This window comes from Dermacentor variabilis, chromosome 10, assembly GCF_050947875.1.
Source record: "Dermacentor variabilis isolate Ectoservices chromosome 10, ASM5094787v1, whole genome shotgun sequence".
Taxonomy (NCBI): domain Eukaryota; kingdom Metazoa; phylum Arthropoda; class Arachnida; order Ixodida; family Ixodidae; genus Dermacentor; species Dermacentor variabilis.
The window spans coordinates 114,107,503-114,125,373 of NC_134577.1; the positions used below are offsets into that span (position 1 = coordinate 114,107,503).

Below are 17,871 nucleotides of genomic sequence, written 5' to 3' on the forward strand. Positions count from 1 at the left end.
GTGATAAGTAAGCGGTGAGAAGCTTGTGCGACTAAATTTTGCATCATTACGTATACCGCTTGCCACCGTCATCATTCCGCGTACAATATCGTGTAGTGGCCTGAATATTGTTGGCGTTACACTTCGGCGTTGGCTCTACCAGCAGGCTCCAGTTGAACGTAAGTTACAGTAAATGCAACCACCCACACGTTGTGCAAATGAAAAAAAAACAAGACGTCACAGAAGCACGCAATAAAAAAGCAAAAAGAATGGTGCCATCAGCACTCGGTGTTCCCAGGTGGTCTCCCTCCCAGGTACTGACCGAGCCCAATGCTGCTTAGCTTCGGGGATCGGACGAGAACCGGCGTATTCAGCATGGTATGGCCGATGGCGAGAATGTGCTGTTTACGACTGCACCTGTATCGTGCTGCTATGTTGTGCAGTCGCCGAATGTATTGCTACAGCATACAGCACGTACGCGGCAGTCTTTCCGTGAACAATACACGCACGCGTCGTGTACGTTGATCACTCCGTTTGTGGTTGTTCGCTGCATGCGTGCGTGCTAGTGCTCACAAAAACAAGAGGGCGAGCGCCACATTTTGCGCGCGTTGCAGCCCACAAGGTGCCACTTTATTGATGCGTTGTCATTGAGCTGTATGCGGGTGTGATAAGTAAGCGGTTAGAAGTTTGTGCGACTAAATTTTGCATCATTACGTATACCGCTTACCACCGTCATCATTCCGCGTACAATATCGTGTAGTGGCCTGAATATAGTTGGTGTTACACTTCGGCGTTGGCTCTACCAGCAGGCTCCAGTTGAACGTAAGTTACAGTAAATGCAACCACCCACACAATGTGCAAATGAAAAAAAAAACAAGACGTCACAGAAGCACGCAATAAAAACGCAAAAAGAACGGTGCCATCAGCACTCGGTGTTCCCAGGTAGTCTCCCTCCCAAGTACTGACCGAGCCCAATGCTGCTTAGCTTCGGGGATCGGACGAGAACCGGCGTATTCAGCATGGTATGGCCGATGGCGAGAATGTGCTGTTTACGACTGCACCTGTATCGTGCTGCTATGTTGTGCAGTCGCCGAATGTATTGCTACAGCATACAGCACGTACGCGGCAGTCTTTCCGTGAACAATACACGCACGCGTCGAGTACGTTGATCACTCCGTTTGTGGTTGTTCGCTGCATGCGTGCGTGCTAGTGCTCACAAAAACAAGAGGGCGAGCGCCACATTTTGCGCGCGTTGCAGCCCACAAGGTGCCACTTTATTGATGCGTTGTCATTGAGCTGTATGCGGGTGTGATAAGTAAGCGGTTAGAAGCTTGTGCGACTAAATTTTGCATCATTACGTATACCGCTTACCACCGTCATCATTCCGCGTACAATATCGTGTAGTGGCCTGAATATAGTTGGTGTTACACTTCGGCGTTGGCTCTACCAGCAGGCTCCAGTTGAACCTAAGTTACAGTAAATGCAACCACCCACACATTGTGCAAATGAAAAAAAGAACAAGACGTCACAGAAGCACGCAATAAAAACGCAAAAAGAACGGTGGTATCAGCACTCGGTGTTCCCAGGTGGTCTCCCTCCCAAGTACTGACCGAGCCCAATGCTGCTTAGCTTCGGGGATCGGACGAGAACCGGCGTATTCAGCATGGTATGGCCGATGGCGAGAATGTGCTGTTTACGACTGCACCTGTATCGTGCTGCTATGTTGTGCAGTCGCCGAATGTATTGCTACAGCATACAACACGTACGCGGCAGTCTTTCCGTGAACAATACACGCACGCGTCGTGTACGTTGATCACTCCGTTTGTGGTTGTTTGCTGCATGCGTGCGTGCTAGTGCTCACAAAAACAAAAGGGCGAGCGCCACATTTTGCGCGCGTTGCAGCCCACAAGGTGCCACTTTATTGATGCGTTGTCATTGAGCTGTACGCGGGTGTGATAAGTAAGCGGTTAGAAGCTTGTGCGACTAAATTCTGCATCATTACGTATACCGCTTACCACCGTCATCATTGCGCGTACAATATCGTGTAGTGGCATGAATATTGTTGGTGTTACACTTCGGCGTTGGCTCTACCAGCAGGCTCCAGTTGAACGTAAGTTACAGTAAATGCAACCACCCACACGTTGTGCAAATGAAAAAAAAACAAGACGTCACAGAAGCCCGCAATAAAAAAGCAAAAAGAACGGTGGTATCAGCACTCGGTGTTCCCAGGTGGTCTCCCTCCCAAGTACTGACCGAGCCCAATGCTGCTTAGCTTCGGGGATCGGACGAGAACCGGCGTATTCAGCATGGTATGGTCGATGGCGAGAATGTGCTGTTTACGACTGCACCTGTATCGTGCTGCTATGTTGTGCAGTTGCCGAATGTATTGCTACAGCATACAGCACGTACGCGGCAGTCTTTCCGTGAACAATACACGCACGCGTCGAGTACGTTGATCACTCCGTTTGTGGTTGTTCGCTGCATGCGTGCGTGCTAGTGCTCACAAAAACAAGAGGCCGAGCGCCACATTTTGCGCGCGTTGCAGCCCAGAAGGTGCCACTTTATTGATGCGTTGTCATTGAGCTGTATGCGGGTGTGATAAGTAAGCGGTTAGAAGCTTGTGCGACTAAATTTTGCATCATTACGTATACCGCTTACCACCGTCATCATTCCGCGTACAATATCGTGTAGTGGCCTGAATATTGTTGGTGTTACACTTCGGCGTTGGCTCTACCAGCAGGCTCCAGTTGAACGTAAGTTACAGTAAATGCAACCACCCACACGTTGTGCAAATGAAAAAAAAACAAGACGTCACAGAAGCACGCAATAAAAAAGCAAAAAGAACGGTGCTATCAGCACTCGGTGTTCCCAGGTGGTCTCCCTCACAAGTACTGACCGAGCCCAATGCTGCTTAGCTTCGGGGATCGGACGAGAACCGGCGTATTCAGCATGGTATGGCCGATGGCGAGAATGTGCTGTTTACGACTGCACCTGTATCGTGCTGCTATGTTGTGCAGTCGCCGAATGTATTGCTACAGCATACAGCGCGTACGCGGCAGTCTTTCCGTGAACAATACACGCACGCGTCGTGTACGTTGATCACTCCGTTTGTCGTTGTTCGCTGGATGCGTGCGTGCTAGTGCTCAGAAAAACAAGAGGGCGAGCGCCACATTTTGCGCGCGTTGCAGCCCACAAGGTGCCGCTTTATTGATGCGTTGTCATTGAGCTCTATGCGGGTGTGATAAGTAAGCGGTTAGAAGCTTGTGCGACTAAATTTTGCATCATTACGTATACCGCTTACCACCGTCATCATTCCGCGTACAATATCGTGTAGTGGCCTGAATATTGTTGGTGTTACACTTCGGCGTTGGCTCTACGAGCAGGCTCCAGTTGAACGTAAGTTACAGTAAATGCAACCACCCACACGTTGTGCAAATGAAACAAAAAACAAGACGTCACAGAAGCACGCAATAAAAAAGCAAAAAGAACGGTGCCATCAGCACTCGGTGTTCCCAGGTGGTCTCCCTCCCAAGTACTGACCGAGCCCAATGCTGCTTAGCTTCGGGGATCGGACGAGAACCGGCGTATTCAGCATGGTATGGCCGATGGCGAGAATGTGCTGTTTACGACTGCACCTGTATCGTGCTGCAATGTTGTGCAGTCGCCGAATGTATTGCTACAGCATACAGCACGTACGCGGCAGTCTTTCCGTGAGCAATACACGCACGCGTCGTGTACGTTGATCACTCCGTTACTGGTTGTTCGCTGCATGCGTGCGTGCTAGTGCTCACAAAAACAAGAGGGCAAGCGCCACATTTTGCGCGCGTTGCAGCCCACAAGGTGCCACTTTATTGATGCGTTGTCATTGAGCTGTATGCGGGTGTGATAAGTAAGCGGTTAGAAGCTTGTGCGACTAAATTTTGCATCATTACGTATACCGCTTACCACCGTCATCATTGCGCGTACAATATCGTGTAGTGGCCTGAATATTGTTGGTGTTACACTTCGGCGTTGGCTCTACCAGCAGGCTCCAGTTGAACGTAACTTACAGTAAATGCAACCACCCACACGTTGTGCAAATGAAAAAAAAACAAGACGTCACAGAAGCCCGCAATAAAAAAGCAAAAAGAACGGTGGTATCAGCACTCGGTGTTCCCAGGTGGTCTCCCTCCCAAGTACTGACCGAGCCCAATGCTGCTTAGCTTCGGGGATCGGACGAGAACCGGCGTGTTCAGCATGGTATGGCCGATGGCGAGAATGTGCTGTTTACGACTGCACCTGTATCGTGCTGCTATGTTGTGCAGTCGCCGAATGTATTGCTACAGCATACAGCACGTACACGGCAGTCTTTCCGTGAACAATACACGCACGCGTCGTGTACGTTGATCACTCCGTTTGTGGTTGTTCGCTGCATGCGTGCGTGCTAGTGCACACAAAAACAAGAGGGCGAGCGCCACATTTTGCGCGCGTTGCAGCCCACAAGGTGCCACTTTATTGATGCGTTGTCATTGAGCTGTATGCGGGTGTGATAAGTAAGCGGTTAGAAGCTTGTGCGACTAAATTTTGCATCATTACGTAGACCGCTTACCACCGTCATCATTCCGCGTACAATATCGTGTAGTGGCCTGAATATTGTTGGTGTTACACTTCGGCGGTGGCTCTACCAGCAGGCTCCAGTTGAACGTAAGTTACAGTAAATGCAACCACCCACACATTGTGCAAATGAAAAAAAAAACAAGACGTCACAGAAGCACGCAATAAAAAAGCAAAAAGAACGGTGCCATCAGCACTCGGTGTTCCCAGGTGGTCTCCCTCCCAAGTACTGACCGAGCCCAATGCTGCTTAGCTTCGGGGATCGGACGAGAACCGGCGTATTCAGCATGGTATGGCCGATGGCGAGAATGTGCTGTTTACGACTGCACCTGTATCGTGCTGCTATGTTGTGCAGTCGCCGAATGTATTGCTACAGCATACAGCACGTACGCGGCAGTCTTTCCGTGAGCAATACACGCACGCGTCGTGTACGTTGATCACTCCGTTTGTGGTTGTTCTCTGCATGCGTGCGTGCTAGTGCTCACAAAAACAAGAGGGCGAGCGCCCCATTTTTAGCGCGTTGCAGCCCAGAAGGTGCCACTTTATTGATGCGTTGTCATTGAGCTGTATGCGAGTGTGATAAGTAAGCGGTGAGAAGCTTGTGCGACTAAATTTTGCATCATTACGTATACCGCTTGCCACCGTCATCATTCCGCGTACAATATCGTGTAGTGGCCTGAATATTGTTGGCGTTACACGTCGGCGTTGGCTCTACCAGCAGGCTCCAGTTGAACGTAAGTTACAGTAAATGCAACCACCCACACGTTGTGCAAATGAAAAAAAAAACAAGACGTCACAGAAGCACGCAATAAAAAAGCAAAAAGAATGGTGCCATCAGCACTCGGTGTTCCCAGGTGGTCTCCCTCCCAGGTACTGACCGAGCCCAATGCTGCTTAGCTTCGGGGATCGGACGAGAACCGGCGTATTCAGCATGGTATGGCCGATGGCGAGAATGTGCTGTTTACGACTGCACCTGTATCGTGCTGCTATGTTGTGCAGTCGCCGAATGTATTGCTACAGCATACAGCACGTACGCGGCAGTCTTTCCGTGAACAATACACGCACGCGTCGTGTACGTTGATCACTCCGTTTGTGGTTGTTCGCTGCATGCGTGCGTGCTAGTGCTCACAAAAACAAGAGGGCGAGCGCCACATTTTGCGCGCGTTGCAGCCCACAAGGTGCCACTTTATTGATGCGTTGTCATTGAGCTGTATGCGGGTGTGATAAGTAAGCGGTTAGAAGTTTGTGCGACTAAATTTTGCATCATTACGTATACCGCTTACCACCGTCATCATTCCGCGTACAATATCGTGTAGTGGCCTGAATATAGTTGGTGTTACACTTCGGCGTTGGCTCTACCAGCAGGCTCCAGTTGAACGTAAGTTACAGTAAATGCAACCACCCACACAATGTGCAAATGAAAAAAAAAACAAGACGTCACAGAAGCACGCAATAAAAACGCAAAAAGAACGGTGCCATCAGCACTCGGTGTTCCCAGGTAGTCTCCCTCCCAAGTACTGACCGAGCCCAATGCTGCTTAGCTTCGGGGATCGGACGAGAACCGGCGTATTCAGCATGGTATGGCCGATGGCGAGAATGTGCTGTTTACGACTGCACCTGTATCGTGCTGCTATGTTGTGCAGTCGCCGAATGTATTGCTACAGCATACAGCACGTACGCGGCAGTCTTTCCGTGAACAATACACGCACGCGTCGAGTACGTTGATCACTCCGTTTGTGGTTGTTCGCTGCATGCGTGCGTGCTAGTGCTCACAAAAACAAGAGGGCGAGCGCCACATTTTGCGCGCGTTGCAGCCCACAAGGTGCCACTTTATTGATGCGTTGTCATTGAGCTGTATGCGGGTGTGATAAGTAAGCGGTTAGAAGCTTGTGCGACTAAATTTTGCATCATTACGTATACCGCTTACCACCGTCATCATTCCGCGTACAATATCGTGTAGTGGCCAGAATATAGTTGGTGTTACACTTCGGCGTTGGCTCTACCAGCAGGCTCCAGTTGAACGTAAGTTACAGTAAATGCAACCACCCACACATTGTGCAAATGAAAAAAAAAACAAGACGTCACAGAAGCACGCAATAAAAACGCAAAAGAACGGTGCCATCAGCACTCGGTGTTCCCAGGTGGTCTCCCTCCCAAGTACTGACCGAGCCCAATGCTGCTTAGCTTCGGGGATCGGACGAGAACCGGCGTATTCAGCATGGTATGGCCGATGGCGAGAATGTGCTGTTTACGACTGCACCTGTATCGTGCTGCTATGTTGTGCAGTCGCCGAATGTATTGCTACAGCATACAGCACGTACGCGGCAGTCTTTCCGTGAACAATACACGCACGCGTCGTGTACGTTGATCACTCCGTTTGTGGTTGTTCGCTGCATGCGTGCGTGCTAGTGCTCACAAAAACAAGAGGGCGAGCGCCACATTTTGCGCGCGTTGCAGCCCACAAGGTGCCACTTTATTGATGCGTTGTCATTGAGCTGTATGCGGGTGTGATAAGTAAGCGGTTAGAAGCTTGTGCGACTAAATTTTGCATCATTACGTATACCGCTTACCACCGTCATCATTCCGCGTACAATATGGTGTAGTGGCCTGAATATAGTTGGTGTTACACTTCGGCGTTGGCTCTACCAGCAGGCTCCAGTTGAACCTAAGTTACAGTAAATGCAACCACCCACACATTGTGCAAATGAAAAAAAGAACAAGACGTCACAGAAGCACGCAATAAAAACGCAAAAAGAACGGTGGTATCAGCACTCGGTGTTCCCAGGTGGTCTCCCTCCCAAGTACTGACCGAGCCCAATGCTGCTTAGCTTCGGGGATCGGACGAGAACCGGCGTATTCAGCATGGTATGGCCGATGGCGAGAATGTGCTGTTTACGACTGCACCTGTATCGTGCTGCTATGTTGTGCAGTCGCCGAATGTATTGCTACAGCATACAACACGTACGCGGCAGTCTTTCCGTGAACAATACACGCACGCGTCGTGTACGTTGATCACTCCGTTTGTGGTTGTTTGCTGCATGCGTGCGTGCTAGTGCTCACAAAAACAAAAGGGCGAGCGCCACATTTTGCGCGCGTTGCAGCCCACAAGGTGCCACTTTATTGATGCGTTGTCATTGAGCTGTACGCGGGTGTGATAAGTAAGCGGTTAGAAGCTTGTGCGACTAAATTCTGCATCATTACGTATACCGCTTACCACCGTCATCATTGCGCGTACAATATCGTGTAGTGGCCTGAATATTGTTGGTGTTACACTTCGGCGTTGGCTCTACCAGCAGGCTCCAGTTGAACGTAAGTTACAGTAAATGCAACCACCCACACGTTGTGCAAATGAAAAAAAAAAACAAGACGTCACAGAAGCCCGCAATAAAAAAGCAAAAAGAACGGTGGTATCAGCACTCGGTGTTCCCAGGTGGTCTCCCTCCCAAGTACTGACCGAGCCCAATGCTGCTTAGCTTCGGGGATCGGACGAGAACCGGCGTATTCAGCATGGTATGGTCGATGGCGAGAATGTGCTGTTTACGACTGCACCTGTATCGTGCTGCTATGTTGTGCAGTTGCCGAATGTATTGCTACAGCATACAGCACGTACGCGGCAGTCTTTCCGTGAACAATACACGCACGCGTCGAGTACGTTGATCACTCCGTTTGTGGTTGTTCGCTGCATGCGTGCGTGCTAGTGCTCACAAAAACAAGAGGCCGAGCGCCACATTTTGCGCGCGTTGCAGCCCAGAAGGTGCCACTTTATTGATGCGTTGTCATTGAGCTGTATGCGGGTGTGATAAGTAAGCGGTTAGAAGCTTGTGCGACTAAATTTTGCATCATTACGTATACCGCTTACCACCGTCATCATTCCGCGTACAATATCGTGTAGTGGCCTGAATATTGTTGGTGTTACACTTCGGCGTTGGCTCTACCAGCAGGCTCCAGTTGAACGTAAGTTACAGTAAATGCAACCACCCACACGTTGTGCAAATGAAAAAAAAAACAAGACGTCACAGAAGCACGCAATAAAAAAGCAAAAAGAACGGTGCTATCAGCACTCGGTGTTCCCAGGTGGTCTCCCTCACAAGTACTGACCGAGCCCAATGCTGCTTAGCTTCGGGGATCGGACGAGAACCGGCGTATTCAGCATGGTATGGCCGATGGCGAGAATGTGCTGTTTACGACTGCACCTGTATCGTGCTGCTATGTTGTGCAGTCGCCGAATGTATTGCTACAGCATACAGCGCGTACGCGGCAGTCTTTCCGTGAACAATACACGCACGCGTCGTGTACGTTGATCACTCCGTTTGTCGTTGTTCGCTGGATGCGTGCGTGCTAGTGCTCAGAAAAACAAGAGGGCGAGCGCCACATTTTGCGCGCGTTGCAGCCCACAAGGTGCCGCTTTATTGATGCGTTGTCATTGAGCTCTATGCGGGTGTGATAAGTAAGCGGTTAGAAGCTTGTGCGACTAAATTTTGCATCATTACGTATACCGCTTACCACCGTCATCATTCCGCGTACAATATCGTGTAGTGGCCTGAATATTGTTGGTGTTACACTTCGGCGTTGGCTCTACGAGCAGGCTCCAGTTGACCGTAAGTTACAGTAAATGCAACCACCCACACGTTGTGCAAATGAAACAAAAAACAAGACGTCACAGAAGCACGCAATAAAAAAGCAAAAAGAACGGTGCCATCAGCACTCGGTGTTCCCAGGTGGTCTCCCTCCCAAGTACTGACCGAGCCCAATGCTGCTTAGCTTCGGGGATCGGACGAGAACCGGCGTATTCAGCATGGTATGGCCGATGGCGAGAATGTGCTGTTTACGACTGCACCTGTATCGTGCTGCAATGTTGTGCAGTCGCCGAATGTATTGCTACAGCATACAGCACGTACGCGGCAGTCTTTCCGTGAGCAATACACGCACGCGTCGTGTACGTTGATCACTCCGTTACTGGTTGTTCGCTGCATGCGTGCGTGCTAGTGCTCACAAAAACAAGAGGGCAAGCGCCACATTTTGCGCGCGTTGCAGCCCACAAGGTGCCACTTTATTGATGCGTTGTCATTGAGCTGTATGCGGGTGTGATAAGTAAGCGGTTAGAAGCTTGTGCGACTAAATTTTGCATCATTACGTATACCGCTTACCACCGTCATCATTCCGCGTACAATATCGTGTAGTGGCATGAATATTGTTGGTGTTACACTTCGGCGTTGGCTCTACCAGCAGGCTCCAGTTGAACGTAAGTTACAGTAAATGCAACCACCCACACGTTGTGGGAATGAAAAAAAAAAGACGTCACAGAAGCACGCAATAAAAAAGCAAAAAGAACGGTGCCATCAGCACTCGGTGTTCTCAGGTGGTCTCCCTCCCAAGTACTGACCTAGCCCAACGCTGCTTAGCTTCGGGGATCGGACGAGAACCGGCGTATTCAGCATGGTATGGCCGATGGCGAGAATGTGCTGTTTACGACTGCACCTGTATCGTGCTGCTATGTTGTGCAGTCGTCGAATGTATTGCTACAGCATACAGCACGTACGCGGCAGTCTTTCCGTGAACAATACACGCACGCGTCGTGTACATTGATCACTCCGTTTGTGGTTGTTCGCTGCATGTGTGCGTGCTAGTGCTCACAAAAACAAGAGGGCGAGCGCCACATTTTGCGCGCGTTGCAGCCCACAAGGTGCCACTTTATTGATGCGTTGTCATTGAGCTGTATGCGGGTGTGATAAGTAAGCGGTTAGAAGCTTGTGCGACTAAATTTTGCATCATTACGTACACCGCTTACCACCGTCATCATTCCGCGTACAATATCGTGTAGTGGCCTGAATATTGTTGGTGTTACACTTCGGCGTTGGCTCTACCAGCAGGCTCCAGCTGAACGTAAGTTACAGTAAATGCAACCACCCACAAGTTGTGCAAATTAAAAAAAAAACAAGATGTCACAGAAGCACGCAATAAAAAAGCAAAAAGAATGGTGCCATCAGCACTCGGTGTTCCCAGGTGGTCTCCCTCCCATGTACTGACCGAGCCCAATGCTGCTTAGCTTCGGGGATGGGACGAGAACCGGCGTATTCAGCATGGTATGGCCGATGGCGAGAATGTGCTGTTTACGACTGCACCTGTATCGTGCTGCTATGTTGTGCAGTCGCCGAATGTATTGCTACAGTATACAGCACGTACGCGGCAGTCTTTCCGTGAACAATACACGCACGCGTCATGTACGTTGATCACACCGTTTGTGGTTGTTCGCTGCATGTGTGCGTGCTAGTGCTCACAAAAACAAGAGGGCGAGCGCCACATTTTGCGCGCGTTGCAGCCCACAAGGTGCCACTTTATTGATGCGTTGTCATTGAGCTGTATGCGGGTGTGATAAGTAAGCGGTTAGAAGCTTGTGCGACTAAATTTTGCATCATTATGTATACCGCTTACCACCGTCATCATTCCGCGTACAATATCGTGTAGTGGCCTGAATATTGTTGGTGTTACACTTCGGTGTTGGCTCTACCAGCAGGCTCCAGTAGAACGTAAGATAGAGTAAATGCAACCACCCACACGTTGTGCAAATGAAAAAATAAAAAAACAAGACGTCACAGAAGCACGCCATAAGAAAGCAAAAATAACGGTGCCATCAGCACTCGGTGTTCCCAGGTGGTCTACCTCCCAAGTACTGACCGAGCCCAATGCTGCTTAGCTTCGGGGATCGGACGAGAACCGGCGTATTCAGCATGGTATGGCCGATGGCGAGAATTTGCTGTTTACGACTGCACCTGTATCGTTCTGCTATGTTGTGCAGTCGCCGAATGTATTTCTACAGCATACAGCACGTACGCGGCAGTCTTTCCGAGAACAATACACGCACGCGTCGTGTACGTTGATCACTCCGTTTGTGGTTGTTCGCTGCATGCGTGCGTGCTAGTGCTCACAAAAACAACAGGGCGAGCGCCACATTGTGCGCGCGTTGCAGCCCACAAGGTGCCACTTTATTGATGCGTTGTCATTGAGCTGTATGCGGGTGTGATAAGTAAGCGGTTAGAAGCTTGTGCGACTAAATTTTGCATCATTACGTATACCGCTTACCACCGTCACCATTCCGCGTACAATATCGTGTAGTGGCCTGAATATTGTTGGTGTTACACTTCGGCGTTGGCTCTACCAGCAGGCTCCAGTTGAACGTAAGTTACAGTAAATGCAACCACCCACACGTTGTGCAAATGAAAAAAAAAACAAGACGTCACAGAAGCACGCAATAAAAAAGCAAAAAGAACGGTGCCATCAGCACTCGGTGTTCCCAGGTGGTCTCCCTCCCAAGTACTGACCGAGCCCAATGCTGCTTAGCTTCGGGGATCGGACGAGAACCGGCGTATTCAGCATGGTATGGCCGATGGCGAGAATGTGCTGTTTACGACTGCACCTGTATCGTGCTGCTATGTTGTGCAGTCGCCGAATGCATTGCTACAGCATACAGCACGTTCGCGGCAGTCTTTCCGTGAACAATACACGCACGCGTCGTGTACGTTGATCACTCCGTTTGTGGTTGTTGGCTGCATGCGTGCGTGCTAGTGCTCACAAAAACAAGAGGGCGAGCGCCTCATTTTGCGCGCGTTGCAGCCCACAAGGTGCCACTTTATTGATGCGTTGTCATTGAGCAGTATGCGGGTGTGATAAGTAAGCGGTTAGAAGCTTGTGCGACTAAATTTTGCATCATTACGTATACCGCTTACCACCGTCATCATTCCGCGTACAATATCGTGTAGTGGCCTGAATGTTGTGGGTGTTACACTTCGGCGTTGGCTCTACCAGCAGGCTCCAGTTGTACGTAAGTTACAGTAAATGCAACCACCCACACGTTGTCCAAATGAAAAAAAAACAAGACGTCACAGAAGCACGCACTAAAAAAGCAAAAAGAACGGTGCCATCAGCACCCGGTGTTCCCAGGTGGTCTCCCTCCCAAGTACTGACCGAGCCCAATGCTGCTTAGCTTCGGGGATCGGACGAGAACCGGCGTATTCAGCATGGTATGGCCGATGGCGAGAATGTGCTGTTTACGACTGCACTTGTATCGTGCTGCTATGTTGTGCAGTCGCCGAATGTATTGCTACAGCATACAGCACGTACGCGGCAGTCTTTCCGTGAACAATACACGCACGCGTCGTGTACTTTGATCACTCCGTTTGTGGTTGTTCACTGCATGCGTGCGTGCTAGTGCTCACAAAAACAAGAGGGCGAGCGCCACATTTTGCGCGCGTTGCAGCCCACAAGGTGCCACTTTATTGATGCGTTGTCATTGAGCTGTATGCGGGTGTGATAAGTAAGCGGTTAGAAGCTTGTGCGACTAAATTTTGCATCATTACGTATACCGCTTACCACCGTCATCATTCCGCGTACAATATCGTGTAGTGGCCTGAATATTGTTGGTCTTACACTTCGGCGTTGGCTCTACCAGCAGGCTCCAGTCGAACGTAAGTTACAGTAAATGCAACCACCCACACGTTGTGCAAATGAAAAAAAAAACAAGACGTCACAGAAGCACGCAATAAAAAAGCAAAAAGAACGGTGCCATCAGCACTCGGTGTTCCCATGTGGTCTCCCTCCCAAGTACTGACCGAGCCCAATGCTGCTTAGCTTCGGGGATCGGACGAGAACCGGCGTATTCAGCATGGTATGGCCGGTGGCGAGAATGTGCTGTTTACGACTGCACCTGTATCGTGCTGCTATGTTGTGCAGTCGCCGAATGTATTGCTACAGCATACAGCACGTACGCGGCAGTCTTTCCGTGAACAATACACGCACGTGTCGTGTACGTTGATCACTCCGTTTGTGGTTGTTTGCTGCATGCGTGCGTGCTAGTGCTCACAAAAACACGAGGGCGAGCGCCACATTTAGTGCGCGTTGCAGCCCACAAGGTGCCACTGTATTGATGCGTTGTCATTGAGCTGTATGCGGGTGTGATAAGTAAGCGGTTAGAAGCTTGTGCGACTAAATTTTGCATCATTACGTATACCGCTTACCACCGTCATCATTCCGCGTACAATATCGTGTAGTGGCCTGAATATAGTTGGTGTTACACTTCGGCGTTGGCTCTACCAGCAGGCTCCAGTTGAACGTAAGTTACAGTAAATGCAACCACCCACACGTTGTGCAAATGAAAAAAAAAAAACAAGACGTCACAGAAGCACGCAATAAAAAAGCAAAAAGAACGGTACCATCAGCACTCGGTCTTCCCAGGTGGTCTCCCTCCCAAGTACTGACAGAGCCCAATGCTGCTTAGCTTCGGGGATCGGACGAGAACCGGCGTATTCAGCATGGCATGGCCGATGGCGAGAATGTGCTGTTTACGACTGCACCTGTATCGTGCTGCTATGTTGTGCAGTCGTCGAATGTATTGCTACAGCATACAGCACGTACGCGGCAGTCTTTCCGTGAACAATACACGCACGCGTCATGTACATTGATCACTCCGTTTGTGGTTGTTCGCTGCATGTGTGCGTGCTAGTGCTCACAAAAACAAGAGGGCGAGCGCCACATTTTGCGCGCGTTGCAGCCCACAAGGTGCCACTTTATTGATGCGTTGTCATTGAGCTGTATGCGGGTGTGATAAGTAAGCGGTTAGAAGCTTGTGCGACTAAATTTTGCATCATTACGTACACCGCTTACCACCGTCATCATTCCGCGTACAATATCGTGTAGTGGCCTGAATATTGTTGGTGTTACACTTCGGCGTTGGCTCTACCAGCAGGCTCCAGCTGAACGTAAGTTACAGTAAATGCAACCACCCACACGTTGTGCAAATTAAAAAAAAAAACAAGATGTCACAGAAGCACGCAATAAAAAAGCAAAAAGAACGGTGCCATCAGCACTCGGTGTTCCCAGGTGGTCTCCCTCCCATGTACTGACCGAGCCCAATGCTGCTTAGCTTCGGGGATGGGACGAGAACCGGCGTATTCAGCATGGTATGGCCGATGGCGAGAATGTGCTGTTTACGACTGCACCTGTATCGTGCTGCTATGTTGTGCAGTCGCCGAATGTATTGCTACAGTATACAGCACGTACGCGGCAGTCTTTCCGTGAACAATACACGCACGCGTCATGTACGTTGATCACACCGTTTGTGGTTGTTCGCTGCATGTGTGCGTGCTAGTGCTCACAAAAACAAGAGGGCGAGCGCCACATTTTGCGCGCGTTGCAGCCCACAAGGTGCCACTTTATTGATGCGTTGTCATTGAGCTGTATGCGGGTGTGATAAGTAAGCGGTTAGAAGCTTGTGCGACTAAATTTTGCATCATTATGTATACCGCTTACCACCGTCATCATTCCGCGTACAATATCGTGTAGTGGCCTGAATATTGTTGGTGTTACACTTCGGTGTTGGCAATACCAGCAGGCTCCAGTTGAACGTAAGATAGAGTAAATGCAACCACCCACACGTTGTGCAAATGAAAAAATAAAAAAACAAGACGTCACAGAAGCACGCCATAAAAAAGCAAAAATAACGGTGCCATCAGCACTCGGTGTTCCCAGGTGGTCTCCCTCCCAAGTACTGACCGAGCCCAATGCTGTTTAGCTTCGGGGATCGGACGAGAACCGGCGTATTCAGCATGGTATGGCCGATGGCGAGAATTTGCTGTTTACGACTGCACCTGTATCGTTCTGCTATGTTGTGCAGTCGCCGAATGTATTTCTACAGCATACAGCACGTACGCGGCAGTCTTTCCGAGAACAATACACGCACGCGTCGTGTACGTTGATCACTCCGTTTGTGGTTGTTCGCTGCATGCGTGCGCGCTAGTGCTCACAAAAACAACAGGGCGAGCGCCACATTTTGCGCGCGTTGCAGCCCACAAGGTGCCACTTTATTGATGCGTTGTCATTGAGCTGTATGCGGGTGTGATAAGTAAGCGGTTAGAAGCTTGTGCGACTAAATTTTGCATCATTACGTATACCGCTTACCACCGTCATCATTCCGCGTACAATATCGTGTAGTGGCCTGAATATTGTTGGTGTTACACTTCGGCGTTGGCTCTACCAGCAGGCTCCAGTTGAACGTAAGTTACAGTAAATGCAACCACCCACACGTTGTGCAAATGAAAAAATAAAAAAACAAGACGTCACAGAAGCACGCCATAAAAAAGCAAAAATAACGGTGCCATCAGCACTCGGTGTTCCCAGGTGGTCTCCCTCCCAAGTACTGACCGAGCCCAATGCTGCTTAGCTTCGGGGATCGGACGAGAACCGGCGTATTCAGCATGGTATGGCCGATGGCGAGAATTTGCTGTTTACGACTGCACCTGTATCGTTCTGCTATGTTGTGCAGTCGCCGAATGTATTTCTACAGCATACAGCACGTACGCGGCAGTCTTTCCGAGAACAATACACGCACGCGTCGTGTACGTTGATCACTCCGTTTGTGGTTGTTCGCTGCATGCGTGCGCGCTAGTGCTCACAAAAACAACAGGGCGAGCGCCACATTTTGCGCGCGTTGCAGCCCACAAGGTGCCACTTTATTGATGCGTTGTCATTGAGCTGTATGCGGGTGTGATAAGTAAGCGGTTAGAAGCTTGTGCGACTAAATTTTGCATCATTACGTATACCGCTTACCACCGTCATCATTCCGCGTACAATATCGTGTAGTGGCCTGAATATTGTTGGTGTTACACTTCGGCGTTGGCTCTACCAGCAGGCTCCAGTTGAACGTAAGTTACAGTAAATGCAACCACCCACACGTTGTGCAAATGAAAAAAAAAACAAGACGTCACAGAAGCACGCAATAAAAAAGCAAAAAGAACGGTGCCCTCAGCACTCGGTGTTCCCAGGTGGTCTCCCTCCCAAGTACTGACCGAGCCCAATGCTGCTTAGCTTCGGGGATCGGACGAGAACCGGCGTATTCAGCATGGTATGGCCGATGGCGAGAATGTGCTGCTTACGACTGCACCTGTATCGTGCTGCTATGTTGTGCAGTCGCCGAATGCATTGCTACAGCATACAGCACGTTCGCGGCAGTCTTTCCGTGAACAATACACGCACGCGTCGTGTACGTTGATCACTCCGTTTGTGGTTCCTCGCTGCATGCGTGCGTGCTAGTGCTCACAAAAACAAGAGGGCGAGCGCCTCATTTTGCGCGCGTTGCAGCCCACAAGGTGCCACTTTATTGATGCGTTGTCATTGAGCTGTATGCGGGTGTGATAAGTAAGCGGTTAGAAGCTTGTGCGACTAAATTTTGCATCATTACGTATACCGCTTACCACCGTCATCATTCCGCGTACAATATCGTTTAGTGGCCTGAATATTGTTGGTGTTACACTTCGGCGTCGGCTCTACCAGCAGGCTCCAGTTGAACGTAAGTTACAGTAAATGCAACCACCCACACGTTGTGCAAATGAAAAAAAAACAAGACGTCACAGAAGCACGCACTAAAAAAGCAAAAAGAACGGTGCCATCAGCACCCGGTGTTCCCAGGTGGTCTCCCTCCCAAGTACTGACCGAGCCCAATGCTGCTTAGCTTCGCGGATCGGACGAGAACCGGCGTATTCAGCATGGTATGAGCGATGGCGAGAATGTGCTGTTTACGACTGCACCTGTATCGTGCTGCTATGTTGTGCAGTCGCCGAATGTATTGCTACAGCATACAGCACGTACGCGGCAGTCTTTCCGTGAACAATACACGCACGCGTCGTGTACGTTGATCACTCCGTTTGTGGTTGTTTGCTGCATGCGTGCGTGCTAGTGCTCACAAAAACAAGAGGGCGAGCGCCACATTTAGTGCGCGTTGCAGCCCGCAAGGTGCCACTGTATTGATGCGTTGTCATTGAGCTGTATGCGGGTGTGATAAGTAAGCGGTTAGAAGCTTGTGCGACTAAATTTTGCATCATTACGTATACCGCTTACCACCGTCATCATTCCGCGTACAATATCGTGTAGTGGCCTGAATATAGTTGGTGTTACACTTCGGAGTTGGCTCTACCAGCAGGCTCCACTTGAACGTAAGTTACAGTAAATGCAACCACCCACACGTTGTGCAAATGAAAAAAAAAAACAAGACGTCACAGAAGCACGCAATAAAAAAGCAAAAAGAACGGTACCATCAGCACTCGGTCTTCCCAGGTGGTCTCCCTCCCAAGTACTGACAGAGCCCAATGCTGCTTAGCTTCGGGGATCGGACGAGAACCGGCGTATTCAGCATGGCATGGCCGATGGCGAGAACGTGCTGTTTACGACTGCACCTGTATCGTGCTGCTATGTTGTGCAGTCGCTGAATGTATTGCTACAGCATACAGCACGTACGCGGCAGTCTTTCCGTGA

At 50.0% G+C, this 17,871-nt stretch overlaps 15 non-coding genes and 13 pseudogenes across 15 annotated transcripts; all 28 read right to left on the reverse strand.

Moving 5' to 3' along the window:
- Window positions 1–252: 252 nt before the first annotated feature.
- Window positions 253–371, reverse strand: LOC142562827 (5S ribosomal RNA). The gene has a single exon (XR_012824138.1). It is a non-coding gene; the product is annotated as a 5S ribosomal RNA (ribosomal RNA).
- A 525-nt stretch (window positions 372–896) lies between these two features.
- On the reverse strand, window positions 897–1,015 carry LOC142561176 (5S ribosomal RNA). Its single transcript, XR_012823702.1, has one exon. It is a non-coding gene; the product is annotated as a 5S ribosomal RNA (ribosomal RNA).
- Window positions 1,016–1,540: 525 nt separating this feature from the next.
- LOC142561918 (5S ribosomal RNA) lies at window positions 1,541–1,659 on the reverse strand (annotated as a pseudogene).
- Window positions 1,660–2,183: 524 nt separating this feature from the next.
- On the reverse strand, window positions 2,184–2,302 carry LOC142562298 (5S ribosomal RNA; annotated as a pseudogene).
- Window positions 2,303–2,826: 524 nt separating this feature from the next.
- Window positions 2,827–2,945, reverse strand: LOC142561715 (5S ribosomal RNA; annotated as a pseudogene).
- Window positions 2,946–3,470: 525 nt separating this feature from the next.
- Window positions 3,471–3,589, reverse strand: LOC142562130 (5S ribosomal RNA). The gene has a single exon (XR_012823865.1). It is a non-coding gene; the product is annotated as a 5S ribosomal RNA (ribosomal RNA).
- Window positions 3,590–4,113: 524 nt separating this feature from the next.
- Window positions 4,114–4,232, reverse strand: LOC142561956 (5S ribosomal RNA; annotated as a pseudogene).
- Window positions 4,233–4,757: 525 nt separating this feature from the next.
- LOC142562143 (5S ribosomal RNA) lies at window positions 4,758–4,876 on the reverse strand. Its single transcript, XR_012823867.1, has one exon. It is a non-coding gene; the product is annotated as a 5S ribosomal RNA (ribosomal RNA).
- Window positions 4,877–5,401: 525 nt separating this feature from the next.
- Window positions 5,402–5,520, reverse strand: LOC142562828 (5S ribosomal RNA). Its single transcript, XR_012824139.1, has one exon. It is a non-coding gene; the product is annotated as a 5S ribosomal RNA (ribosomal RNA).
- Window positions 5,521–6,045: 525 nt separating this feature from the next.
- LOC142561178 (5S ribosomal RNA) lies at window positions 6,046–6,164 on the reverse strand. Its single transcript, XR_012823704.1, has one exon. It is a non-coding gene; the product is annotated as a 5S ribosomal RNA (ribosomal RNA).
- A 524-nt stretch (window positions 6,165–6,688) lies between these two features.
- Window positions 6,689–6,807, reverse strand: LOC142562155 (5S ribosomal RNA). Its single transcript, XR_012823868.1, has one exon. It is a non-coding gene; the product is annotated as a 5S ribosomal RNA (ribosomal RNA).
- A 525-nt stretch (window positions 6,808–7,332) lies between these two features.
- LOC142561919 (5S ribosomal RNA) lies at window positions 7,333–7,451 on the reverse strand (annotated as a pseudogene).
- A 526-nt stretch (window positions 7,452–7,977) lies between these two features.
- Window positions 7,978–8,096, reverse strand: LOC142562299 (5S ribosomal RNA; annotated as a pseudogene).
- A 525-nt stretch (window positions 8,097–8,621) lies between these two features.
- LOC142561716 (5S ribosomal RNA) lies at window positions 8,622–8,740 on the reverse strand (annotated as a pseudogene).
- Window positions 8,741–9,265: 525 nt separating this feature from the next.
- Window positions 9,266–9,384, reverse strand: LOC142562166 (5S ribosomal RNA). The gene has a single exon (XR_012823869.1). It is a non-coding gene; the product is annotated as a 5S ribosomal RNA (ribosomal RNA).
- Window positions 9,385–9,906: 522 nt separating this feature from the next.
- On the reverse strand, window positions 9,907–10,025 carry LOC142562890 (5S ribosomal RNA). The gene has a single exon (XR_012824201.1). It is a non-coding gene; the product is annotated as a 5S ribosomal RNA (ribosomal RNA).
- Window positions 10,026–10,550: 525 nt separating this feature from the next.
- LOC142562347 (5S ribosomal RNA) lies at window positions 10,551–10,669 on the reverse strand (annotated as a pseudogene).
- A 529-nt stretch (window positions 10,670–11,198) lies between these two features.
- Window positions 11,199–11,317, reverse strand: LOC142561135 (5S ribosomal RNA). The gene has a single exon (XR_012823662.1). It is a non-coding gene; the product is annotated as a 5S ribosomal RNA (ribosomal RNA).
- Window positions 11,318–11,842: 525 nt separating this feature from the next.
- On the reverse strand, window positions 11,843–11,961 carry LOC142562177 (5S ribosomal RNA). Its single transcript, XR_012823871.1, has one exon. It is a non-coding gene; the product is annotated as a 5S ribosomal RNA (ribosomal RNA).
- Window positions 11,962–12,485: 524 nt separating this feature from the next.
- LOC142562891 (5S ribosomal RNA) lies at window positions 12,486–12,604 on the reverse strand. The gene has a single exon (XR_012824202.1). It is a non-coding gene; the product is annotated as a 5S ribosomal RNA (ribosomal RNA).
- Window positions 12,605–13,129: 525 nt separating this feature from the next.
- On the reverse strand, window positions 13,130–13,248 carry LOC142561478 (5S ribosomal RNA; annotated as a pseudogene).
- Window positions 13,249–13,775: 527 nt separating this feature from the next.
- Window positions 13,776–13,894, reverse strand: LOC142562099 (5S ribosomal RNA; annotated as a pseudogene).
- A 526-nt stretch (window positions 13,895–14,420) lies between these two features.
- On the reverse strand, window positions 14,421–14,539 carry LOC142562348 (5S ribosomal RNA; annotated as a pseudogene).
- A 529-nt stretch (window positions 14,540–15,068) lies between these two features.
- Window positions 15,069–15,187, reverse strand: LOC142562910 (5S ribosomal RNA). The gene has a single exon (XR_012824221.1). It is a non-coding gene; the product is annotated as a 5S ribosomal RNA (ribosomal RNA).
- Window positions 15,188–15,716: 529 nt separating this feature from the next.
- LOC142562188 (5S ribosomal RNA) lies at window positions 15,717–15,835 on the reverse strand. The gene has a single exon (XR_012823874.1). It is a non-coding gene; the product is annotated as a 5S ribosomal RNA (ribosomal RNA).
- A 525-nt stretch (window positions 15,836–16,360) lies between these two features.
- LOC142561115 (5S ribosomal RNA) lies at window positions 16,361–16,479 on the reverse strand. The gene has a single exon (XR_012823643.1). It is a non-coding gene; the product is annotated as a 5S ribosomal RNA (ribosomal RNA).
- A 524-nt stretch (window positions 16,480–17,003) lies between these two features.
- On the reverse strand, window positions 17,004–17,122 carry LOC142562465 (5S ribosomal RNA; annotated as a pseudogene).
- A 526-nt stretch (window positions 17,123–17,648) lies between these two features.
- On the reverse strand, window positions 17,649–17,767 carry LOC142562100 (5S ribosomal RNA; annotated as a pseudogene).
- Between the last annotated feature and the right edge of the window lie 104 nt (window positions 17,768–17,871).